Source organism: Rhinolophus sinicus, linkage group LG02, assembly GCF_036562045.2.
Source record: "Rhinolophus sinicus isolate RSC01 linkage group LG02, ASM3656204v1, whole genome shotgun sequence".
In the NCBI taxonomy this organism is placed as follows: Eukaryota; Metazoa; Chordata; class Mammalia; order Chiroptera; family Rhinolophidae; genus Rhinolophus; species Rhinolophus sinicus.
The window spans coordinates 65368090-65390153 of NC_133752.1; the positions used below are offsets into that span (position 1 = coordinate 65368090).

Here is a 22064-nt window from a genome sequence, read left to right on the forward strand (position 1 = left end):
AACAATGGTTTCCCTTGCAAGGGAAAGTGAAGGCTGGCATTTGTGACAGAAGAGGCTGGAAAGGAGAAAAACGCTTAGACATGCATCACATTTTCTAATTTTCATGATCAAGGAGGAGAAAACAAAGGTATCTACCAATGTTATTAGAAAAGAGAGGCTTCCCTCATCTAAGCTTGACATTTGCTCCAGGCAAAAGTGTCTTGAGTGCCTAAGCAAGAGTCATATCCAGGACACAACCTGTCTCACTATGAGAACAACTGTTGAGAAATTTATCACAATACTTGTGTATTAGCAAGATGAGGGATACCCATTGTGGGATTTGTTTCTAAGAGGTGGATCATATCATGAATTTTTACACATACCTCAGATTTACTTTAGTCAATGTTGTTGTCTGTTATAGTAACTCTTTTGAACGACCGAATAGAATACTTGCCGGCAGAGAGCCTGGCTATCCAGGAATATTCACTATCTATTGAATGCCTACTAAGGATTAAACGTTTTAAATAGATCTAGTCTTATGTAGGTAGGAATACCTACATGTATATCACTTTACCGATAAAGAAACTCAGGCAAAAATAAATTAAATAACTTGTTTAATTTTCAAAAAATAACAAGGGGCAGGAGCAGGAATGGAACAAAGATCTGTTAATTTTAAAGCTCATTCTCTTTTTTCTATATAAAGCTGAATCCAAGGAAGTTGTCCTTTTCCTAAGTGTTGAAAGGGGCTCAGACCAACCAAATTGTCATTTCTTTCTTTGCCTTTCCTACTGTAAAATAAAGCAGACTGCAAGCCCCAGGCATTTCAGACTTCAGAGTTACATAAACTATAAACCATATTTAATCAGGATAAATATGGTAATATATTTCTTGGATATTCTCTCATTTATTTAGTGTTTATTAATCATTCTTCAACCTAGCAATTAGAATCTGGGAAGCTGGAAACCACAATATTATTTGTTTTGCCAAGTCATTTTTAACACACATCTGTAGTACGCAGTTTAAGATCTAGTTCAGGAGTAAAAACCATTCATATACCAATGCGAAATTTTATACTGATCAACCTTGAAATAAATACAAATGTTAAATTATTGAGAAATTCAGAAAAGGTAATTCATAGTGATATCTAAAGCTCAGATTTTAAATGTTTTATAGGTTTGTTTTATTTTAATGACTGCTACTTAAAAAGTAAGCGTTGGCAGAAAGAGTTCATTTTACCTCATTGAACGAGGGGGCAGCTGTCAGGATCTGTCTTCTTCGCAAGACACATTTACACTGAAGCAACCATGTCTAAGGGTCCTGCAGTTGGCATTGATCTAGGCACCAGCTACTCTTGTGTGGGTGTCTTCCATCATGGAAAAGTGGAAATAATTGCCAATGATCAGGGAAACCAAACCACCCCAAGTTATGTTGCCTTTTCTGATACCGAACTATTGACCAGTGATGCTGCAAAGAATCAAGTTGCAATGAACCCCACCAACATGTTTTTTTTTGATGCCAAACGCCTGATTGGATGTAGATTTGATTATGCTGTTGTTCAATCTGATATGAAGTGTTGGCCCTTCATGGTGGTGAATGATGCTGGCAGGCCCAAGGTCCAAGTAGAATACAAGAGAGAGACAAAGAGTTTCTATCCAGAAGAAGTGTCATCTATGGTTTTGACAAAGATGAAGGAAACTGCAAAAGCCTACCTTGGGAAGACTGTTACCAATGCTGTTGTCACAGCACCTGCTTACTTCAGTGACTCTCAGAGTCAGGCTATCAAAGATGCTGGAACTATTGCTGGTCTCAATGTGCTTAGTATCATCAGTGAGCCAACTTCTGCTGCTATTTCTTATGGCTTAGACAAAAAGGTTGGAGCTGAAAGAATGTGCTGATCTTTGACTTGAGAGGTGGCACTTTTGATGTGTCAATTCTCACAATTGAAGATGGAATCTTTGAGGTCAAATCTACAGCTGGGGACACCCACTTAGGTGGAGAAGACTTTGACAACTGAATGGTCAACCATTTTATTGCAGAGTTCAAGCGCAAGCATAAGAAGGACATCAGTGAGAACAAGAGGGCTGTCATCGCCTCCAGACTGCTTGTGAATATGCTAAGCATACACTCCCTTCCAGCACCTAAACCAGTATTGAGATTGATCTGCTCTATGAAAGAATCGACTTCTGTACCTCTATCACTCGTGCCCGATTTGAAGAATTGAATGCTGACCTTTTCCATGGCACCCTGGACCCTGTAGAAAAAGCCCCGTGGGATGCCAAGCTCAAGTCCCAGATCCATGATATTGCCCCGGTGGGTGGTTCTACCTGTATCCCAAAGATTCAGAAACTCCTGCAGGACTTCTTCAATGGAAAAGAGTTGAATAAGAGCATCAACCCTGATGAGGCTGTTGCTTATGGTGCAGCTGTCCAGGCAGCCATCCTATCTGGGAGACAAATCTGAAAATGTCCAAGATTTGCTGCTGTTGGATGTCACTCCTCTTTCCCTTGGCATTGAAACTGCTGGTGGAGTCATGGCTTTCATCATCAGGTGCAATACTACCATTCCTACTGAGCACACACAGACCTGCTCTGACCACCAGCCAAGTGCGCTCATTCAGGTTTATGAAGGTGAGAGGTCCATGACCAAGGATAACAGTTTACTTGGCAAGTTTGAGCTCATAGGCAAACCTCCTGCACCTCGTGGTGTTCCTCAGATTGAAGTCACTTTTGATATTGATGTCAATGGCATCCTCAATGTCTCTGCTGTGGATAAGAGTACAGAAAAAGAGAACAAGATTACCATCACTAATGACAAGGGTCGCCTGAGCAAGGAAGACATCGAGTGCATGGTCCAGGCAGCTGAGAAGTACAAAGCTGAAAATGAGAAGCAGAGGGACAAGATGCCTTCCAAGAATTCACTTGAATCCTGTGCATTCAACACGAAAGCAACTGTTGAAGATGAAAAACTCCAAGGCAAGATCAATGATGAGGACAAAAAGAAGATCCTTGACAAGTGCAATGAAATCATCAACTAGCTTGATAAGATTCAGACTGTAGGGAAGGAAGAATTTGAACATCAGCAGAAAGAGCTGGGAAAAGTCTGCAATCTCATCATTACCAAGTACCAGAGTGCAGGAGGCATGCCAGGAGGGATGCCTGGAGGCTTCCCAGGTAGTGGAGCCTCTCCTTCTGGTGGTGCCTCTTCTGGACCCACCATTTAGAGGTTGATTAAGCCAACCTTGAGCATAGATTTAGCATTGTTCCACACAAACTCTGGAAGGATACAAATTTGTAGCAAATTCACAGCAGTTTTAAAGTTGAGCTGCTATACAGTAAAAACACTGGGCATTCTTGATACTTGAATATGGAATATGTGCACAAGGAAAGGAAATACTGATGTACTTTACAAGCACTGTATTGTAAAGTGGAAAATGTGATGTCTTAAATAAAACTATTTAAAATTGGGAAAAAAAGAGTTCATTTTACCTCATTTTAGGAGACTTATCTTCTGTAATATTAAATAATAGGTGTAAGATGAGAAAGTGTTGGCTTGTTTTAGGGTAAAGGTTTATAATTCATATATATGAACAAATCTGTAATCTATTTCATAATAATTTACTATCAGCCCACATATTACTAGCTTACATTTATTATGATTTCCAAAATGATTTTATATTTGATGATTGTGATATCTTTCACATTTTTATTTTATGTAAAATATGTCTTAAAATCTTGTGGAATATAGTTAACCATAATCACACAAATATTTTCTTTTTTGAGAAAAATAAACTATAATCCTCTGTTTACTAAATGTCAATAAATTTCTGTTAACCAGAATTAATATTTTTTTATTTTTATATGGGCGTTAAAACATTTAACGCTGCAATAATAATAGTCGCTAATATCCATTATTAGTGTACTATCAAGAATCCTGCAACAAGAAGAATTTTTATTCATGAAAACCAGTCTTACAAAAGAAAGTTGACAGCATTTTTGGTTCATAGAAATTTTTGAAGTAGAAATGAAAAAATAAAGTTTAGTGTATGCTTGTTCTTGTAATCCTTAGGTAAAACATTTTAGCTAATTCACATGTTCAAGACGCTCCCCCACCCCTTCAATATTATACTGAAGACCAAAACAAAAAATTAGTATATAAGTGGAATCCATGCCTCATAGGTAAATGAATACTTGTGTTTTCTTGGATCAAGTAGGATATAATTTGCGTAGAACCGCTTATTTATTATTAAGCATTTTCTGAATTCCTTATGATAAGGGATTACGAAATAAAATTAATATTTGGATTAGTTTCTCACATATCTGAGAGAAATCAAATTAAAGACATTTCATAATAAGACAGGCTTTATGAATTTGAAAAACAGTAACAAGGAGGAGTATCTTTCAAAATAACTATTGAATCTTAAAAAAAAAAAATTAACGTGAAGTTGTCAGAGAAGTTTAGCTTTAGACTTATGGGACTTCTTATACTTTACCAATCTATGAATTCTTGTGCCTCCAGAATTCCAGTAACTTTAGTGGTAAAGGTTGGGTATTATCTTGAATTATTAATATTTTGTTTTCAGATTTGAAGAACAAAAATTAAAACTTATCTCAAGTGTTTATCTGGATATGAATAATCTAAATATCAAACAACCCCTGTTGATCCTCTTGCCATGAGGAATTTGGAAATTGGTTCTTAGGGGGTATGTTGTAAAATCACATCATACTTTTTTATTAAAAATGACATAGTCAAGCTAAACAATAACTATTTGTTCATTCGCTCTCATTTTAGAAAACTCTGACATGGATTTTCTCATATATAGTAGAAGACCATCTATGATGCTTTATTTTAGCTATTGTATTTTTTAAGTTCAAAACCTCTATGTGATTATATTTTCTCATAGTTCAATTATTCGGTAAAATTCTTCACTTTCTCTTTTTGTTCACTGTCTTTATTTTCTAAAATATATCAATCACAATTACCTTAAAGTTTTTTGTTAACTAACATCTGTGTCATAGTTGAATCTGTTTTGCCTGTTTTTCCTGTTTTTAACTATATGGTCCCGACTTTTGGCATAACTAGTTATATTTGATTGATTGCTGTATATTGTAGAGATTCCAGGTAATGTTATCTTTCTCTGGAAAGGGTTTACCCTTTGCATTAGTTGAAGAGAGTGGTCCCTTAATCCATCAGGGATTTTACTGAGTAGAGAGGCTGCTTGTAGCCCTGGTAAGGCTCAGTCTGTTACTGGTCCACCTTATCTCTCCAGGATTTCACCTGAGAGCCCAATTAGTTTTCTTCGACCTTACCTCTGTTTTACTTACCTTCTGAAAAATCTAATGTGCTTTTCAGAGGCTTTCCACTTAATTTTTATGATCCTATCCCACACAGAAACTGGTCACCGATTTAAAATTTCTGGAAGTCTCCACCAAAAGCTTTTTTGTTTCTCTGTGCAGTGGCCCTTCACTGATATAAATAACCAGATTGTCAGGCTTCTGTCTTTGCTTAGAATTTCTGTATAACAAATTGCCACAAACTTCACAACTTAAAATATCACCCACTTATTAGGTTATATTTCTGTAGATTCGATGTCTGGGCATGGAGTGACTGAGTTACCTCTTCAGTCTCACCAGTCTGACATCAGGGAGTTACCTGGGATTTGTGCTCCTCTGGAGGGTTGATTAAGGAAGGATCGGCGTTTACGCTCATTCAGGCTGTTGGAAGAATCTATTTCCTTGCAGTTGTAGGTCTGAGGTCTTTCACTTTTTTGCTATATGTTGGTCAGGGGTTACTTTCAGCTCTTAGAGACTGCCTGCTTTTTCCTGCCACATGGCTCCCTCCATTTTCAAACACAGAAAAGGAGAATGTCATTACCACTCACATCTGGATTCTCTCACCAGGATCAGCCCCGTCCTTTTTAAGAGCTCATATGATTAGGTCAGGTCCATCAAGGAGATCCTCTCTTTCTGACAGTCAACTGTGCCATATAACATAACCCAATCATAGGAGTGATAGCTATCATATTCAAGGTCGCTCCCACATTCAGGCTTGGCAAATTCTCAGGGCAAAAATTGCTGTACAAATAAACTTAGCTTTTCAAGATTTTCTGTCTGGAGTTTTAGCACCTCTGATTCTTATTGCCTAAACAACTCTCCAAGCTTTGCATTTTATCCAGTTTTTCTGGTTATTCTAGGTGAAGTTCTGATCTGTAGCAAGCTGCTTCATTCCACTTCAAAACGAACATTCCTATTAAGTTTTTTAAATCCTTGAGTTACAGATTTCTAATTAAAATGATAATAGCGAACAGTGATTTAATTCTATATGTACATAATCTTACAGTTCACTAAACAAAAAGCTATTTCACAAAGAAGTCTCTTCATTACTTGTCTTGGTAATTTTCTCTGTATAACTCATTATGTCAGAATGCTGGTTTTGTTAGATATAGTTGTGTTTGGGTTTAATTCATTTATTTTTAGATAGAGGTATAATATTTAAAAAATAAATATTTATAATCACAAAATTATATGTATAAAATGATGTTAGGATTTTGAGACTGGGATTTATTTATTTTTTTCAGTTTCAACAAATTAAATTGAAGGCTCTATTAATAATAAAAATATTTCTAATTGTATTTACAAGGAAGATAACTATTTTTTAAAAAAGTTGAGTATACACTGGGATAAATGAATTCTCTGAACAAACTCACTCCACGGCATGATTAATATACTTTTAGGAAACTTGCAAAATTCTGCAGTTATAGTACAGTAAGAAAACTTTATTTTTTTATCTTGAATTTCTCTAGATTTTGTGCAAGGGAGCTTTAGTAATTCAACTGCAACCTGTAACACTTATTAGCTAGAAAGTTAAGATACTTTGGCCTTACTTTAAAGTTTTAAAGTAGTTAGTCCTAACCAAGTTGCAACATTAGTTCACCCCAAAATACATACAATTAATTTTAGAGGAAATTGAAAAAAAAACAGTAATTTAAAAATTTAATTCCTTTCCTAGCTCAGTTGAATTAGGTGCTTTATATATAAGTATCTGATTTTTTTGTACTGTATTTAACTATTCATAGAAATATATGCGAAATGCCTACATGCAATTAGGCAATTAAAAAATCAATAAAGTAATTATTCAATCCTTTTAGCACTAGAACACGCTATAGAAGTAACAACCAGTATAAAAAAATTTAAAGATGTTTTAAGACATTTAAATGACAATGTCATAAGCAGGTATATGTAAAATTCTCCTATATTCTGCAGCAAGGCTCATTTAAATTCATTACAATTCATGGTATTAAAATAGTATTTATTAAGTACTACCTGCACATACTATAGTCTGTTAAGTATTTTGGGCAATGCATTCTTGAAACAAATGATATTTTCTTAGCTTTACACCTCAAGAAAGATTTTATTTTGGATTTTGTTTTTCAGAGGTTTTATATCTTAGCTCGGTGGATGACCTTTGCAATGTTTAAATCTTCAAATTATCCCGTCTTTTTGCCCTATCCTCCACAAAATCTTCGCTGAAATAAGGAGAGTCCTTGCTTTTATTAAGACTGTAGTAAGAACTGTCAAGGTCTGTAATAAGAACAACAAAGGACTAACTCCACGTCAAGAATTGAGCCATTTACTAATCATTAACATAAACAGGAAGATACCTGATAGAGCACAGTTGTAGCAAGTCTTAGTGAAAAAAAAAAAAAAAAAAAAAGAACTGTCCTCATGTATACAGACTATATTTTATATTTATTCAAGGAAAATGCATAGATATTATATTTTGTAAATGTGAAAACATATTTGACAATGTGTTTTGAAAGAATAGGCAAGAGATCATTCAGATGACAAATTACAGTTACAAGAAATTTTTAGCTTTTATTTGCCTGTTAAATATGTACATAAGCTAAATGTCAAAGATAAGGGAAATATTGATGAGTGATAAAAATGTCTCATAGTCACAATAACATATTTGCACTGTAGCAATTATCTTTCGCCTACAATGGTGTGTTATTCTTAACTTCATGGGATTTTTCAGTATTGAAAGGATCAGAAAAGTAAACAGTTTGTTATATTCACTCTCTCTGGAGCTGTGTAGTGTAGTGGACTGAGAACCTGAGCTGCAGATCCATTGAATCTGGTTTCTTATCTGTGCTCATCTGTAAAAATAGGAAAGTAAGATCTACCTTGAAGGGTTGTGAAGATTCAAAGAAATTTAAGTAAATCACCTGGCCAAAGGTATGTTCATGCATTCTCAAAACATAATCCAAAACAATTATTATTTAATTGAGAGCCTTGGTAAATATAAATTTTGGGAAAACAACTTCATTTCAAATTTTAAATTATCACCATTCATTCGTTGGACAATTGGGTTCATATTCTTATAAGTATTCAGAAAAATGTATTTATTTTCAGAACTTGTTTTAAGTATCTCACTGCAATAATTCCAGGCACCAGAATGAGCTTCTGAGTATCTGAGGATATATATATACATAATTGGTCCCACTGTACTTTATGCAACTATAATTTTAATTGCTGTGTTTACATTAAGTTATTAATGCATCATTTTGAGACGGAATGCTGATATTTCTGAACTCTCAATACCTCTAAGGATAGAAGCTACAAATTTTTGGTGGCTAACTCTCCCTTGGTCTGGAAGCCAACACTTTTAAGGTTTTTATAGTTAGGCAGATGTAAGATAAATACCAAAAATATAATTCCATTTTTCTATAGGACACCCAAATTTGGAAAAATCCAAAAACAGATGTTTCAGGCTGGGGTTCAAAACAATCTGTTTCATAACGTATTTGTTTTAGGTAAGGATAGCTCCACAGATTCTTATTATGTTATCTTAGGACACAGACCAGATGTGGAGTGCAGGGACTTAGAGAGAATCTAAGAGACTCTAGTCTAAGTAAGAAGTGAAACCTACGACGATGATGAAAAATCAAGTGAAGGGGCGGGACAATCACGAGGAACACGAGAAGGCTGGAGGATCAGTGTTGATGCTGCTGATATTTATGTTATTTCTAAATTTTTAGAATGTTCCATTCAAAAGTCTCAGATGAGTGGTAAAGAATACAGGGAGAGGTTGGTGTGTGTACGAAGTTCAGACAATTGGGTTCGTGGACTTTCAGCTTGAAAGTGCGTGGTGGAAAGTGCACGAACTTAATTGTCTGACCTTGTTGTGCAATGGAAGTGAGTCAAAGAGACCAACAACTTTTTGGAGTAAAAGGTATGCACTGGTCAGAGGATATGAACAGTAAATGTCAGTTGTACTGGTAAAAAGATTTCTTGGAGTCATCAAGATAAAGGCTCCAGATGAATAATGGTTGAATTTATGACCTGGAAGACTGAGAAGTTGATGGCGTGATTACATAAACTATATATATTTGTTTATATTTTTATTTGATCACTCGTTTAAATCTGACCATACTGAAAGGACAGGACAGAGAAAGGAGACTAGAGGCTTCTATTAAAGTCAAATGTGAGTATGTTTGTACTTCTAAGGTTGTTATTTATATATTTCTATTATCTACACAAATTCAGTGAACATTTACTGATAATTTAATATGTGATAGGTATAGTATAGCTAGAATAAGGATAAAAGAAAATGGACACTATAATTGCCATCTATTTAATAGTCAGGTAGAAACAATTGAAAATATGTAATCAATTATTCTGGCTCCTAACACTATTATAAGAGGTTTATATACAAAATGATGTTAGGAACACAGAAAAGGGAGTGATTACTTCTAATTTGGGAATTGGGAAAAATTCCAAGATTGTAGAGGAGGTAACTGATCTTAAGCAAATTTGCCTCTTGTGTTTCTTTTTTCAATCATATATGCATCCCCTCTTTAATTTTAACATTTCAGATACTTCTGTTGTAAATTGAATCTCTGACAGGAAGATCTGAGAGTAAGACTCTCCTAATGTGAGCAGGATACCCTGTAAGTTGCCTTAGAAAATACAGTGCCTATTTCCCTCTTTGTTCTTTCCCTTTTTCCTTCCTTCCTTCCTTCCTTCCTTCCTTCCTTCCTTCCTTCCTTCCTTCCTTCCTTCCTTCCTTCTTTCCTTCTTTCCTTCTGTCCTTCCTTCCTATTAAAGGAATATATTTAGCAATTATTCAAGAGTTATAATTTATTTAACTTTATTGTATTAATTTGACACATACATCGGTCACTTTCTATGTTTCTGGCACTGTTGCATGTGTGTATGTGTGAGGATGACTAAACTTTTACACAGCATGACTGCAGTAGGCTCCGCTGAAAAAAGAAATTTAAGTAAATTATTGAATGAAGGGAGAGAGTAAGTATAGGGATATCTGGGGAAAGGTTATTTAATGAAGAGGAAACAGAAAGTACAAAGGCCCTGAGATAAGAATATGCCTGATGTATTTGAGATATAACAGGGGAATTGGAATGTCTGCCTGGAGTGATTCAAGAGAGAGATCAGAGAGATCTTTAGGACCCTAAAAACTATTGTGAAGATTTCTTTTTGGCTGAGCAATGAGAACACAGGCACCATTTACTGAGGTGAGGAATCTTGAGAAATAAGTAAATGGTTATGCAGAGTGTGAGGGAGGGAGGTCTATCAGTGTTGTTTTGAATATCGTTAAGTTTGAGACCAAATGAAGATAACAAATGGACAGTTCTATGCACAAGTTTGGAGCTCAAAGGGGAAAAAGCACCCTATATTTGTGATAATATATAATCTTTAATATCTTGTTACCTACCTTAGTCTTATGAGAACATTTTTCATTGCAAGTGATAGGCGCAGATGTTCAGATAAAGATGTGCCTAGAAATATTTTAAATGCAGGAGCATTATCTTGGAGTGGTACTGCTCTAGAAGTTTTTATCAGGATGTAACCGGGTCCATAAAGAGGAGTGCTGGCCAAAAAGAATGGGATGACAGGGTCAGCTTTTCCTAGAGTTAGCCCTGCTTTAATCCTGAAACCAGACTTCCCTTCTTCTCAGGCAGAGTTACCCGTTTTCCTTCTATAGCCTTTTCTACATAAATCCTTTTATTTTAATTAAAAAAAATTAGGAGACCACATTTCACGTTGATTTGTAGTTATCTGTTTCCAGGTCCAACTCCACCGTTAAATTGGAAGCATCTAAAGAGTGGGGCCATGCTGATGAATTTTTATACTTTCTGTTATAGTGCCTGATACATGATAGATTCTCAATATCTATTAATCAATGAATAATTGCTTCAGAGACTAGCATTTTAAACTGCTTGCTGGTTATTTCCAATTTGATGTCTTACAGTCACCCCAAATATAATATGTTCAAAACGGAATTGATTTCCTTATCCTGAAAATCTGCCTTTTATTCTGAATTTTCAGTATCATTTAGGCATATAACTTTGCAGGAAGATGTATTAAAAGGGAACTTTCCAATCTTGACTCTCTTACCCAAATCTTACGCTGCTATGTTGTATGCTCTATTCATTCTATCTCTGAAGTGTCTTTGGAATTAGTTCCTGTAGTTTACTTATACCTCTATTCTCTAGCTCATACACTATGAATTTTTCTACTCATGCTCATTGTTTTCTACTTTCCCTCCATATCACAACTAGTTACAATTTTTGAAGTCCAAGCTTAAACCCACACGTGGCATGAAGTTGTCCTCAAATTCACTATCAGCATAATTTTTCTTCCTTCCTAGTAGAATACTGTAACTGTATAGCACACTTGGACAAAATGACATATTTATGTCACATTAGCTTGTGATAGTCTCATCTTTGTACCCCAACACCTAGTACATTGTCTTTCATAAAGAAGGCATTCGATAAATGATTGTTGAATTGAATGCAAGCCTGTGGATCGGTTTTACTGATTCTTTGGTATAATAATTTGCTTCAGTGAAGAAATAATTGCCACTAGTCAAAAGTTACTCTGAAATGTTTGCTCTTCATTTGTACTAATCCTTACTACTTAGTAGCAGGATACCTCTGAAAGATAGTTTTTAAATCAGTATTTTCCAGGTTGGAAAAAACACAACAAAACAAAAACAGCATGTTCAATCTTTGAGCATAAACAATTCCCTCACTTGTGGGAAGTCTACTTGGAGACAATTTGTCAGGCTGCTGCACCACCGTATTAAAATGCCACCCTAAATGTGGTAGTCCTTTGCATTTTAAAGATTTTGTGACATACTCTTTGTCTGATTAGGGGAACGCAATGTTTTAAACTTCTATTTAAGTGGCGCTAACAGATATTTTGATAATGCATTAGAAATGGAATTGCGCACATAAATATTTCACTGTGCATTGATTGTATCCACCATCCCTTCAGAGCCTAAGAGGCAACTGTGCTGTCAGGATATTCTTGAGAGTAGAGAAAAGTTAATCTTTTATCTTCTTAGAAAAGTGAATAGTCATTGTATCACCTCAAAAACAAGGATTTATGGCTACATGTCTAGAAATTAGAGGAAAAAATTATAGAAACATAATTTGATTTGTCAACACTAATATAGAAAACAGTGGGATGTTTGAGATGGTATGCTAAAAGGAGGCCAACCAAAAATCTTTAGGGTGTAGTAAATTCTATGGAAAGTCACCCAGGCTGTGAATCTGATTCACTCCTGTGAATGAACTACTGTCCCAAATAAAGGATCTAATGCACCATCACCTATCGAATATATGCTCTACATGATAAGCTTTCTGAATCTTATAACTCCAAATCCCATCTCATTCATGGTCATATTGAAAAAGGTATGCAGACACCTAAATGTAATGATATTTCTGATACTTAAATTCTGGAACACTACTCATCTTCTCTTTTCTCTCTAATTCTCTTCTATATTGTTTTGAAGTCTATCTTTCTCTCAAACTAATGCTTCAAAATATATCTGAGTGTAAATAAATGATAATATCTCCCAGTCAATGCAGATTTTTTTCTTTATTTTCCAATCTCTAATTACTTTTATTTTGCAGGTAATCTTAGTGTTTCATTAAAGGTCTTTCCCTACTCCATCGACTTCTTTCTTCTTTCTCTCTGCCTATTGTATGATTCTGCATCATGGTATTTTGGCAAAGACATACTTTGTAAAAGAGTATATGGCAGGGAGAAACTAAACAGGGAAAGAGTACATTCTCTTTACTTAATGAGATAAAAAGACTGGAAAATTTATGAGTTAAAATTTTCATCCTTTTAACACATTTATCCTGGTCGATCTTCATAGATGCCTCCCAACGAAAATCCAATTTTAAATGGGACTTTCTGATGGTCCTTTTATTGACAAACTATCATGTCCTGACTTGTCTTCTTTTCATTCTTTACTGGGGACAGGGGAGGTGTAGGACTTGGCCAGTGCTGTGTAATTTTAGGCTGCCTGAAGGGGGCTTCCCATTTACTTTCCTCATTTCCAGGTGTCACTGAACAATAGTTTGACAAATCAATTTTATCTACTTTATAACAATACTATTTACCATTGAAAGTTGTTCTTTGCCACAACCAGAGCAAGTACATAACCGATTCTACCCCTGTTGAGTTCTGAACGAATAGCCAAGTGAGGTGAACATGGTGATGCTTTTTAGGTCTAGTCCTAACCCATAATTTGTGGGGTCCACTGATAAAGACTGTGGAACCTGCTTATTTCAGCCCTCTGGGAACTTTCATCCTTTAAAGGCAAAGATGAACTTATATTTCTTCTGGTTTATCAGATTCATCCTTGGATTTCTTTAGTTGATTTGATTTATGATAGCTTCTAATTTGTTCTCACTTTCCTCTTCTGTTCTGATGTGTTTCACCAACAGCGAGACTCTGGGAGATTTTGAAAGAGCCGTGGATTACAATAGAGCTTACAAATTCTTTACTCCAAATCACTTCCATTTTAACTGACCTCTGAGCCTCTGTGTCCCTTAGGGAACTGTACGCTAGAGTTATAAAGCCTATTCATGAGACAGAAAACATGCCCCCTGGTTTTAATGGACAGTTATAAAATTGACAGAGGCTGAGGTGTCCTCTATTCTCTTATATTCTTGTTCTAGTGCAGTGGTTCATATAGGAAAAATTTAGGCTTTACAGACCATACGTGGTATCTGTCCCCACTTCTCATCTCTGGTCTGTTAGTGTAAATGAATGAGTTTGACTATGTTACTATAAAACTTTACTACAGACACTGAAATTTGAGTTTTATATAATCTTGATGTGTCACCAAATATAATTCTTCATTTGATATGTTTTCCAACCACTTAAAAAAAATGCAAAACCATTCTTATGAATAGTAGGAGAACATGTAGTGGGCCAGATTTGGCTCCCAGGCCATATTTTCCTACCCTTGTTGTAGTGATGTGAATTAATGCCTTTACAGAAATCTGTTTCTTTGCAGCTTTAAGTCACAATGCAAGGCTTGAAAGCTAATTAAAAACAGTGGCTTTTCTCTGCCTGTAATCTTTTACATTTCTATTCAAAGTCTGTGGTATATTCCAGTTATAGCTCAGCATCTTAATCACTTTGTAAAATATTATTTCTCACCTAATTTCTAAGGTCTTTTGGCAAAGAACTTGCACAGAAAATTCAAAATTTATATTAATTCTAAGTCCCCTAGCACCCCCTTCCCTCCTCCCCAAGATTTGGTCTTGACTACAAAGAGATGGAAAGAAGCCACTCATTTATCCATGCAAGGTAAACTTGGAACTCTTCTTCTAATAAGGATTCCAATTTCTTAAGCAATTGAATGTGTGGATGTGCATGTCAACGGGTGGGCAAAAACTATATTCTATTTCAACACTTCTTAAAGGAATATTTTTAGTTTTCTCAATGTAGTGAATAATATAAGGCTACATTTGTTTAGATCTATGGCTGGTATATCCACTTTTAAATAGATATTTTTCTCGATTTTGTATCCCTGACTTCACTGTATTGTCACCCTCATAATACTTCTTTGACTTTGTAATTCAGAGAAAGTTAATTGTATCTTCATTCTAAATCCTTAGTACTTCTGATTTTTGAATCAGGATTATTTCAAAATCTTAGATGTGCCCTATAAATATATCTCTTTTGATTCCTGGACCCATGTGTCCAGAGAATTCCAGTGCTGGGTTGATGAAACTCCCTCTAATAAAAACTCGGTATGTAGATATAATATGTTCTCACTATAGGTTGCAGTTACATTCATCACCCAAACATCAAAAAATATTCTTCTGTCTTCATGCTACTCTACCCTACCTGGCTTATTCCTCATCCCATTCTCCCCTTTTTCTTCCAGGGTCATTATGTGTATCTACTTTATCTTTTGTGGCATGTTTTTCTTTTCTCATTTCTCACGTATTTTCGTTCTCTGAACAGCATGAGAAATGGATTATACAACATGATTTGTGATGGATGGGACCTGGATGTATGCAAGATGCTAGGACCATTTACATATTATTAACTTCAGAATTCACTACATTATCAGGAATTAAAGGAAGGAGGAACCAACTGTTTCTTTCAAATAATAATAATATCAGATCATAAATAGCTGTGCCTGTTCTTCAATTATATATATATTTTTTCAAATGACTATATTTGATTTTAGGGAACACTTTGAGAAACTATTTCTTATCCCTTGTTCAGGTAAGTAACTTGTTTACTTGCTACAAAACTACAAATGTTAGGATGATTGTTTTATTTTTTACTATATTATTTTTTTTCCAGTAATAGTAAAAACACCATGTGAATAAGCTCCGAGAAACAATTTTAATGTCTGTATTTTCTTTTAAAAATGGAAGAATTGTTAATTCATGAGAACTAGAATGACTCTAAAATGAAATGAATATGAAATGAAATAGAAACTTGTAACATTTATGGACCCCCTAAAAAATTGTCTAAATTGCTAACCCAGACCCTACAACACTTAGTTTGCACAGTTTCTCCTCACACCTGATATAAATGTCTGCAGCAACTATTTGGTTTCAAATATTAAAGGTTTGTAAATATCAAGCAACTTGCGTATGAAAAGTGCACCAATATTACAAACACTTTATTTTTTAAAATTTGTAATTTAGTGTTTTAGCCCTTAAACTAGCATTTCATAATATAAAATTTTAGTAAGACTGCAAAAATGTATTTGTATTGGCCAGTGTAGGTTCTAGCTATTTTTTTCATTCTCTCTGCAAGTGTCTCATGAAGAAATGGCATTCAGTATTCATACATTCTCTTCCTGACTATCTTACCCTGAAGCTACTTCACTATCTTGAGCCACAAGCCCTTTCTCCCAAGGCAATCCATCCATTCTCAACCAGTAACACTTTTTGTTGGTCTGCAGATTGAATTGTCAAATAGTTTTTTCTTCTTACATCTCAGTAATTTTAACATATGATTATATTCCACTTTTGCTCTGCCTTTTCTAGGCAAACATATTTTTAGTTTATTTTTTTTTAATTTATTAAATTTATTGGGGTAAAATTATGTAGGTTTCAAGTGTACAATTCTATAGTACATCATCTATATATCGCATTGTGTGTTTACTACCCAAAGTGAAATCTCCTTCTGTCACCATTGATTTGACATTGTAGCTTTTTCTACATCACCATCCTACTTACCTCTGGTAACCACTAAACTGTTGTCTGTGTCTATGAGTTTTTGTTTGTTTGTTTGTCTTGTTCATTTGTTGCTTTTAGTTTTATATCTCACATATGAGTGAAATCATATAATTCTTGAGTTTTTCCATCTGACGTTTCACTTAGCACACGTTTCACTATTCTCAAGATCCATCCATGTTGTTGCAAATGACAGTATTTTATCTTTTCTTATGGCCAAGTAATATTCCATTGAATATATGTACCGCATCTTTATTCAGTCATCTATCAAAGGACGCTTCGGTTGTTTCCATGTCTTGGCCACTGTGATTTATGCTGCAATCAGCATGGGAAGTGCATATATCTTTATGAATAAATGTTTTCAAATTTTTCAGATAGATACCCAGAAGAGAAATTGCCGGGTTATATGTGGTAGCTCTATTCATAATTTTTTGAAGAACCTTCATATCATTTTCCTAGTGGCTGTACCAATTTGCATTCCCACCAGTAGCATATGAGGGTTCATTTTTCTCCACAGCCTCTCCAACACTTGTTATTACTTATCTTGTTGATAGCCATTCTAACAGATATGAGGTGGTATCTCTTGCAGTTTTGATTTGCATTTCCCTAATAACTAGTGAAGTTGAGCATCTTTTCATATTTCTGTTGGTGATTTGTGTGTCTTCTTGGGAGAAGTGTCTGTTCAGGTCCTCTGCCCATTTTTTAATTGAATTATTCATTTTTTGTTATTGAGTAATATGAGTTCTTTATATAGTTTGGATATTAGTCCCTTATTGGAGACATTGTAGACAAACATTTTCATAAACAAGCAAAATTGGCACGGTAAAGTCAGTGATAGCTGCCCAAGTGGCTATAAAACAAACACTTTCTATTTATCAGTGCTTTCCATGAGTTCTTTCATTTTCTCCACTATGACTTTTTCAGGTGGATACTATCTAACCTCTGTTTCAAAATGAAGGAAAATGATGCTTAAAGGAATGATGTTTCTGTTCAAATGTAACATGAAAAGTGAATGAGATTGGAAAACTTCAGGGTAATTATAATCCTGCTCCATATCACAGGGTGAACTTACGTATTATTAATATCTTGATTCATTAATTTGTGCTAGTTCCTTACTTCTAAATTTACCAGTTTCTGATTTGCTAAGTAAAGATAACAACATATTTCCTTTTCCCTTCACATGGGATCAGACTGACTCTAAAATGATAATATGTAAATATCTATCAAACGTAAAATATTTGCACATATGATCATTTAAGCATCTCTGCCTCATTCTTTACTCTTCCTCCACTTTTCCCTTTATCCACAGACTACACTATTTCTCTTTATGTCTTAGAGAGAGACAGATAGAGATACATAGAGAGACAGATAGAGATATAAATAGATGATAGAGAGATAGATAAAAATGATGTCTTACTCATATCAATGAAAGAAAAGTCTTAGCGTTTTGAATCTGAAATCACAGCAAATGTATGTGAAACATCTAGTGCCCTTACAAATATCAAGAAATCTCACTTAGAATTTTTATGAAACTTTCCTATTCCTTTTAAACTAAAATTTATTTTATACCAAAAACCACACATAGGTATTTTCATTTGAAAATTTGAAAATAAACTGAATTCGTTTACTGAATAATTGCCTGTCTTCCCTTAGACCTGAAACTAGAGATATAATTATTAAAAAGTCTATGTTCTCAACACATTTACCATCTAATGGAGGAAATACACACACGTACACACATAATTACAAATTAATAAAATAAATGCTAAAATCGAGTGCTGTATTTACCAAACAAATAGATTAATTTAGTCTGAAGTGTTTATTATGGCGCTTGGAGGGGATAGGGAGAAAAAGAAGGCGAGGGGTTAGGTGCTGTGAGGAAGAATGGAGAATATTTCAAAAAAGAGGTGATTTGTGCCTTGCTTAAAGCAACATGGCAAAAAAAAAAAAAAAAAAAAAAAATGGATGAATCAACCAGTGATTGAATGTTCTCTGCTAATTAAATTAAATAATCAGGAATTGTATTGTTAAAGGTTGTCATGATTGGAACTTTAAGTCATTGAAAAGTGAGACAGTTTACAAAATCCAGGGATTCACAAGTATTAAGGGAGATATCAGATGAATCAGATGATGACTTTCTTGTCTTTAAAAGGATATTTGAAGAAAGACTTTAAAGTTCATGTTCTTGAAAACTTCACTGTTGAGTTGAAACGTGGCCACTTCCCCTGACCTAAGCTGTCTTTTGGCTTCTCTGGGTCTGGGTTTGTTCCAGGGTGTGGATACCGGATTGAACAGATGGTGACTTCAACCCCCAGTGGATTACACTTTTTTTGAGAATTGACAAATGATCAGTATGATTTTGAAGTTCTTAAATGTAAGAATTACCCTGGATAGAGAAATGAGTCCATGCTTAATCATTCATTCATGCATTCTTTTTTCCATCTATGTATTCATTATTCTTTCATCTGAAATGGAGCAAGCGTTTTTAGAGAGGAGCAATAATGTTCAAGTTTTAGTTATATTTCATGTGAATACACACCTTCATCATAGCGGGGATTTTGACATTACAAGCAGGCAGCTTTTTATAGTCCGTCCATACAGAAGACATTGGTAGGTATAATGATCTTTATTTCTGTTTCCCTGTTGTTTATGTCTTTTTAACAGAATCCATTATTATGTGAGGCTTATATGTGGCGTTCTCTCAAATACCACAGGGGAGAGCATGTGATCCAGTTCTTGCCAATCACAGCATATCATTTTTCACAGCCACATTGATTGGGTTGGGAAAAGACAATTATGACTTTGGGCCAGGACAATCAAAGTCCCTCTGGGACACATTTTCTTGAGCTATTGGTAAGGAGGCTCTTTTGCTTTTGGCGCCTAACAGGTAATACGTAAACTTAAAGCTGTTATAGGATGTCATTTCTGTTACATGTAGAGAGTCTACCTGAGATTAAAGCCACCAGACGGGGAAGCAGAGACAAGAGATAAAGACGATTTATAGATAGATAGATAGATAGATAGATAGATAGATAGATAGATAGATAGATAGATAGATACATAGAAACAATAGACAGATGGGTAGATAGATAAACTCTTGGATCTAGGCAGGTATATTCAGGATTTTAATTTTTGCAATATTACTGACAACTGAGACATCTAAAATCTGCTTTAATCACGAAAACAAGAGAACTAACTCACCTATTTTTCTTTTCCTGGTAATCATAAGGAAGTGGTACTCTACTATGTAGACTCTTTGAAAATTAAAAAATATATATACATGTGTATTTTCAGTTTTAGTCTCTATGGCTGCATTTTGAATCAAGATAATTTAAAAATTTATTTTAAAACTATAATAGATTTGAATCAGAATATGAGTTACATTTGGCATCTAATTCTTTAAGGGTTTCCCCATGTTTTTGAATTTTATTAAATTCTAATCAGCCATTATGATTAGTATTGGGATTAGCAGTTAATAAATGAGAGTCAAACATGGAAAAGAGCACTGGTGCTTTAAAAATAAATATGGTTATGCAATATTGAACTAAACAACATTTAAAAAATTTCTTGAGAATTATGAAATGTAGGAAAAATCCAAGACTCAAGGACCAGATTTATATTTTGCTTTAGGTCTGTATGAACCAGGCACATTTTATTTTCATGGTGGAATAGTGGACATAAGAGACAGGAGAAGGAAAATGGAGTTCAACAAAGACCTAGGAAACAAGAAAAGAAGCAGAGGCTTAAAATCACTGCTATGAAGATTAAAGTGGCCCCACGGCTGTCTGGGATCAGAGCCACACTGAAGGCAGTGGATAGAGTAGTTGGGACCTTGGATCATGCAAAACTGAAAGCCAAGATGAAGAATGTAGTTTAAGCCAGCAGCACTATATAAATACATTGCTGGAGGAAAAAGATGAAATCCACTACAAATGGATAATTCTGTTACACTATTTTTCTAGGTTGCTATTATACCAGGGTCTGGGAGCTTAAAATATGTTTAAAATCTTTCTGTAACTGGCAGAAATTTAGAGAGCCAAAAAATGTACCTATGTATGGGGAGCCAAACACATGAATTGGGGCAGATGTACAGGAACCTTACTCAGGAAAAAGTGAGGGTAGCCCCTCTTATTATATTGATAAACAAAGGCAAAGATGTAAATAGAATAATCTTGCTGTCGGGTTTTGTATTACCAAGGCAGAAAATTCACTAGCATAGTTTAACACTGGGATTAATAATTCTTTTCTGTAAAAATCCATATTGTAAATATTTTAGCATTCGTAGGTCATACAATGTGTGTCCCAGCTACTCAAATCCGCTTTGTTGTGTGAAAGCAGTAATAGTTAATACATAAATAAATGGTGTAGCTGTGTTCCAATAAAACTTTATTGACAAAAATGTCATTGAAGTCTGTGGATCTGGGTAGAGTAGATAAAAATTCACATGAATGGTGTCCCTGAGGGGGAAAAAAAATACTAAATGCCTTGACTGGGAGTGTTTAATGATTACTGTGGCCAATTTCAAACTACCAATGGTTTAAAAACCAGCTTGCCAAATTCCTGAAAATTAACAATGATCACTTGGGAGCCCATACAAGACAATGGCAGGAAAACACAAAAATTGTCCTGCTTACATAGAAGTAAAGGAGCTGGTATCCTCACCTTTAATTTTTAAGATCCTGCAATCTTACATTATTACTTCCCCTCTTTCCATGTTTCCATCTCCCTGCCCCTCTCATCTGCTTTCCGCATTCCCAACAAATTATCTTCAAGCAAGCCTTTGTCTTGGGCAAAACTCAACCTTGAATTATAAAACATTTATATTTGTATATTATTTTATTTAAGGGCTTATTTACTTAAATTTCCCTAATATGAGTTATAAAATTTTGAGCAAGTATGTATATTATAAATTGTCAGTGGGTTATTTAAGAAAAGTAGAGATCTCTAGTTAGAGATCAGTTGATGAATTTATATTGTAAGACCTATAATAGAAATTACTTCAAATATATGGTGATGGAAAGAAAACTGACTCTGGGTGGTGAACACACAATATGATATATAGGTGATATATAACAGAATTGTACACCTGAAATCTATGTAACTTTACTAACCATTGTCACCCTGACATACTTTAATAAAAAAAAAAAAAAAAGAAATTACTATGTCTAATGAGTTACTCACAATCAAAGGAAACAGTACAAAAGAGAGTATGTTCAGAAGGAGACCACAGAATAGGCTGAAAGAGAACAGAATTATGAAACAAAGAAATGAGAAACAAGCTTGGGCTCATTTAGGTATTGATAAAACTCTAGGTCCAACTATTTGTTGTTAGACCATTTTCACAATAACCTGTTCCAAAAAAGTCCGAGTGGATATGCACTTGGTGCTAAATGAGTTTAGAACTAAAACAAAGCTGTGAAAGCCTTCTTTTATCCTCCGTCAAATTAGAAACACCAAGTAGGTCTTTGTTCTTGTAATAGTCTATTTGCTTAAATACATAGACAAGTGGCAGGGGAATCATTTAAATGTTTGCAGGCAGTCAACCGCATTAAAGAATCAC

At 34.7% G+C, this 22064-nt stretch overlaps 1 pseudogene; it reads left to right on the plus strand.

Moving 5' to 3' along the window:
• Positions 1 to 1283: 1283 nt before the first annotated feature.
• Positions 1284 to 3199, plus strand: LOC109453738 (heat shock cognate 71 kDa protein; annotated as a pseudogene).
• The last annotated feature ends 18865 nt before the right edge of the window (positions 3200 to 22064 follow it).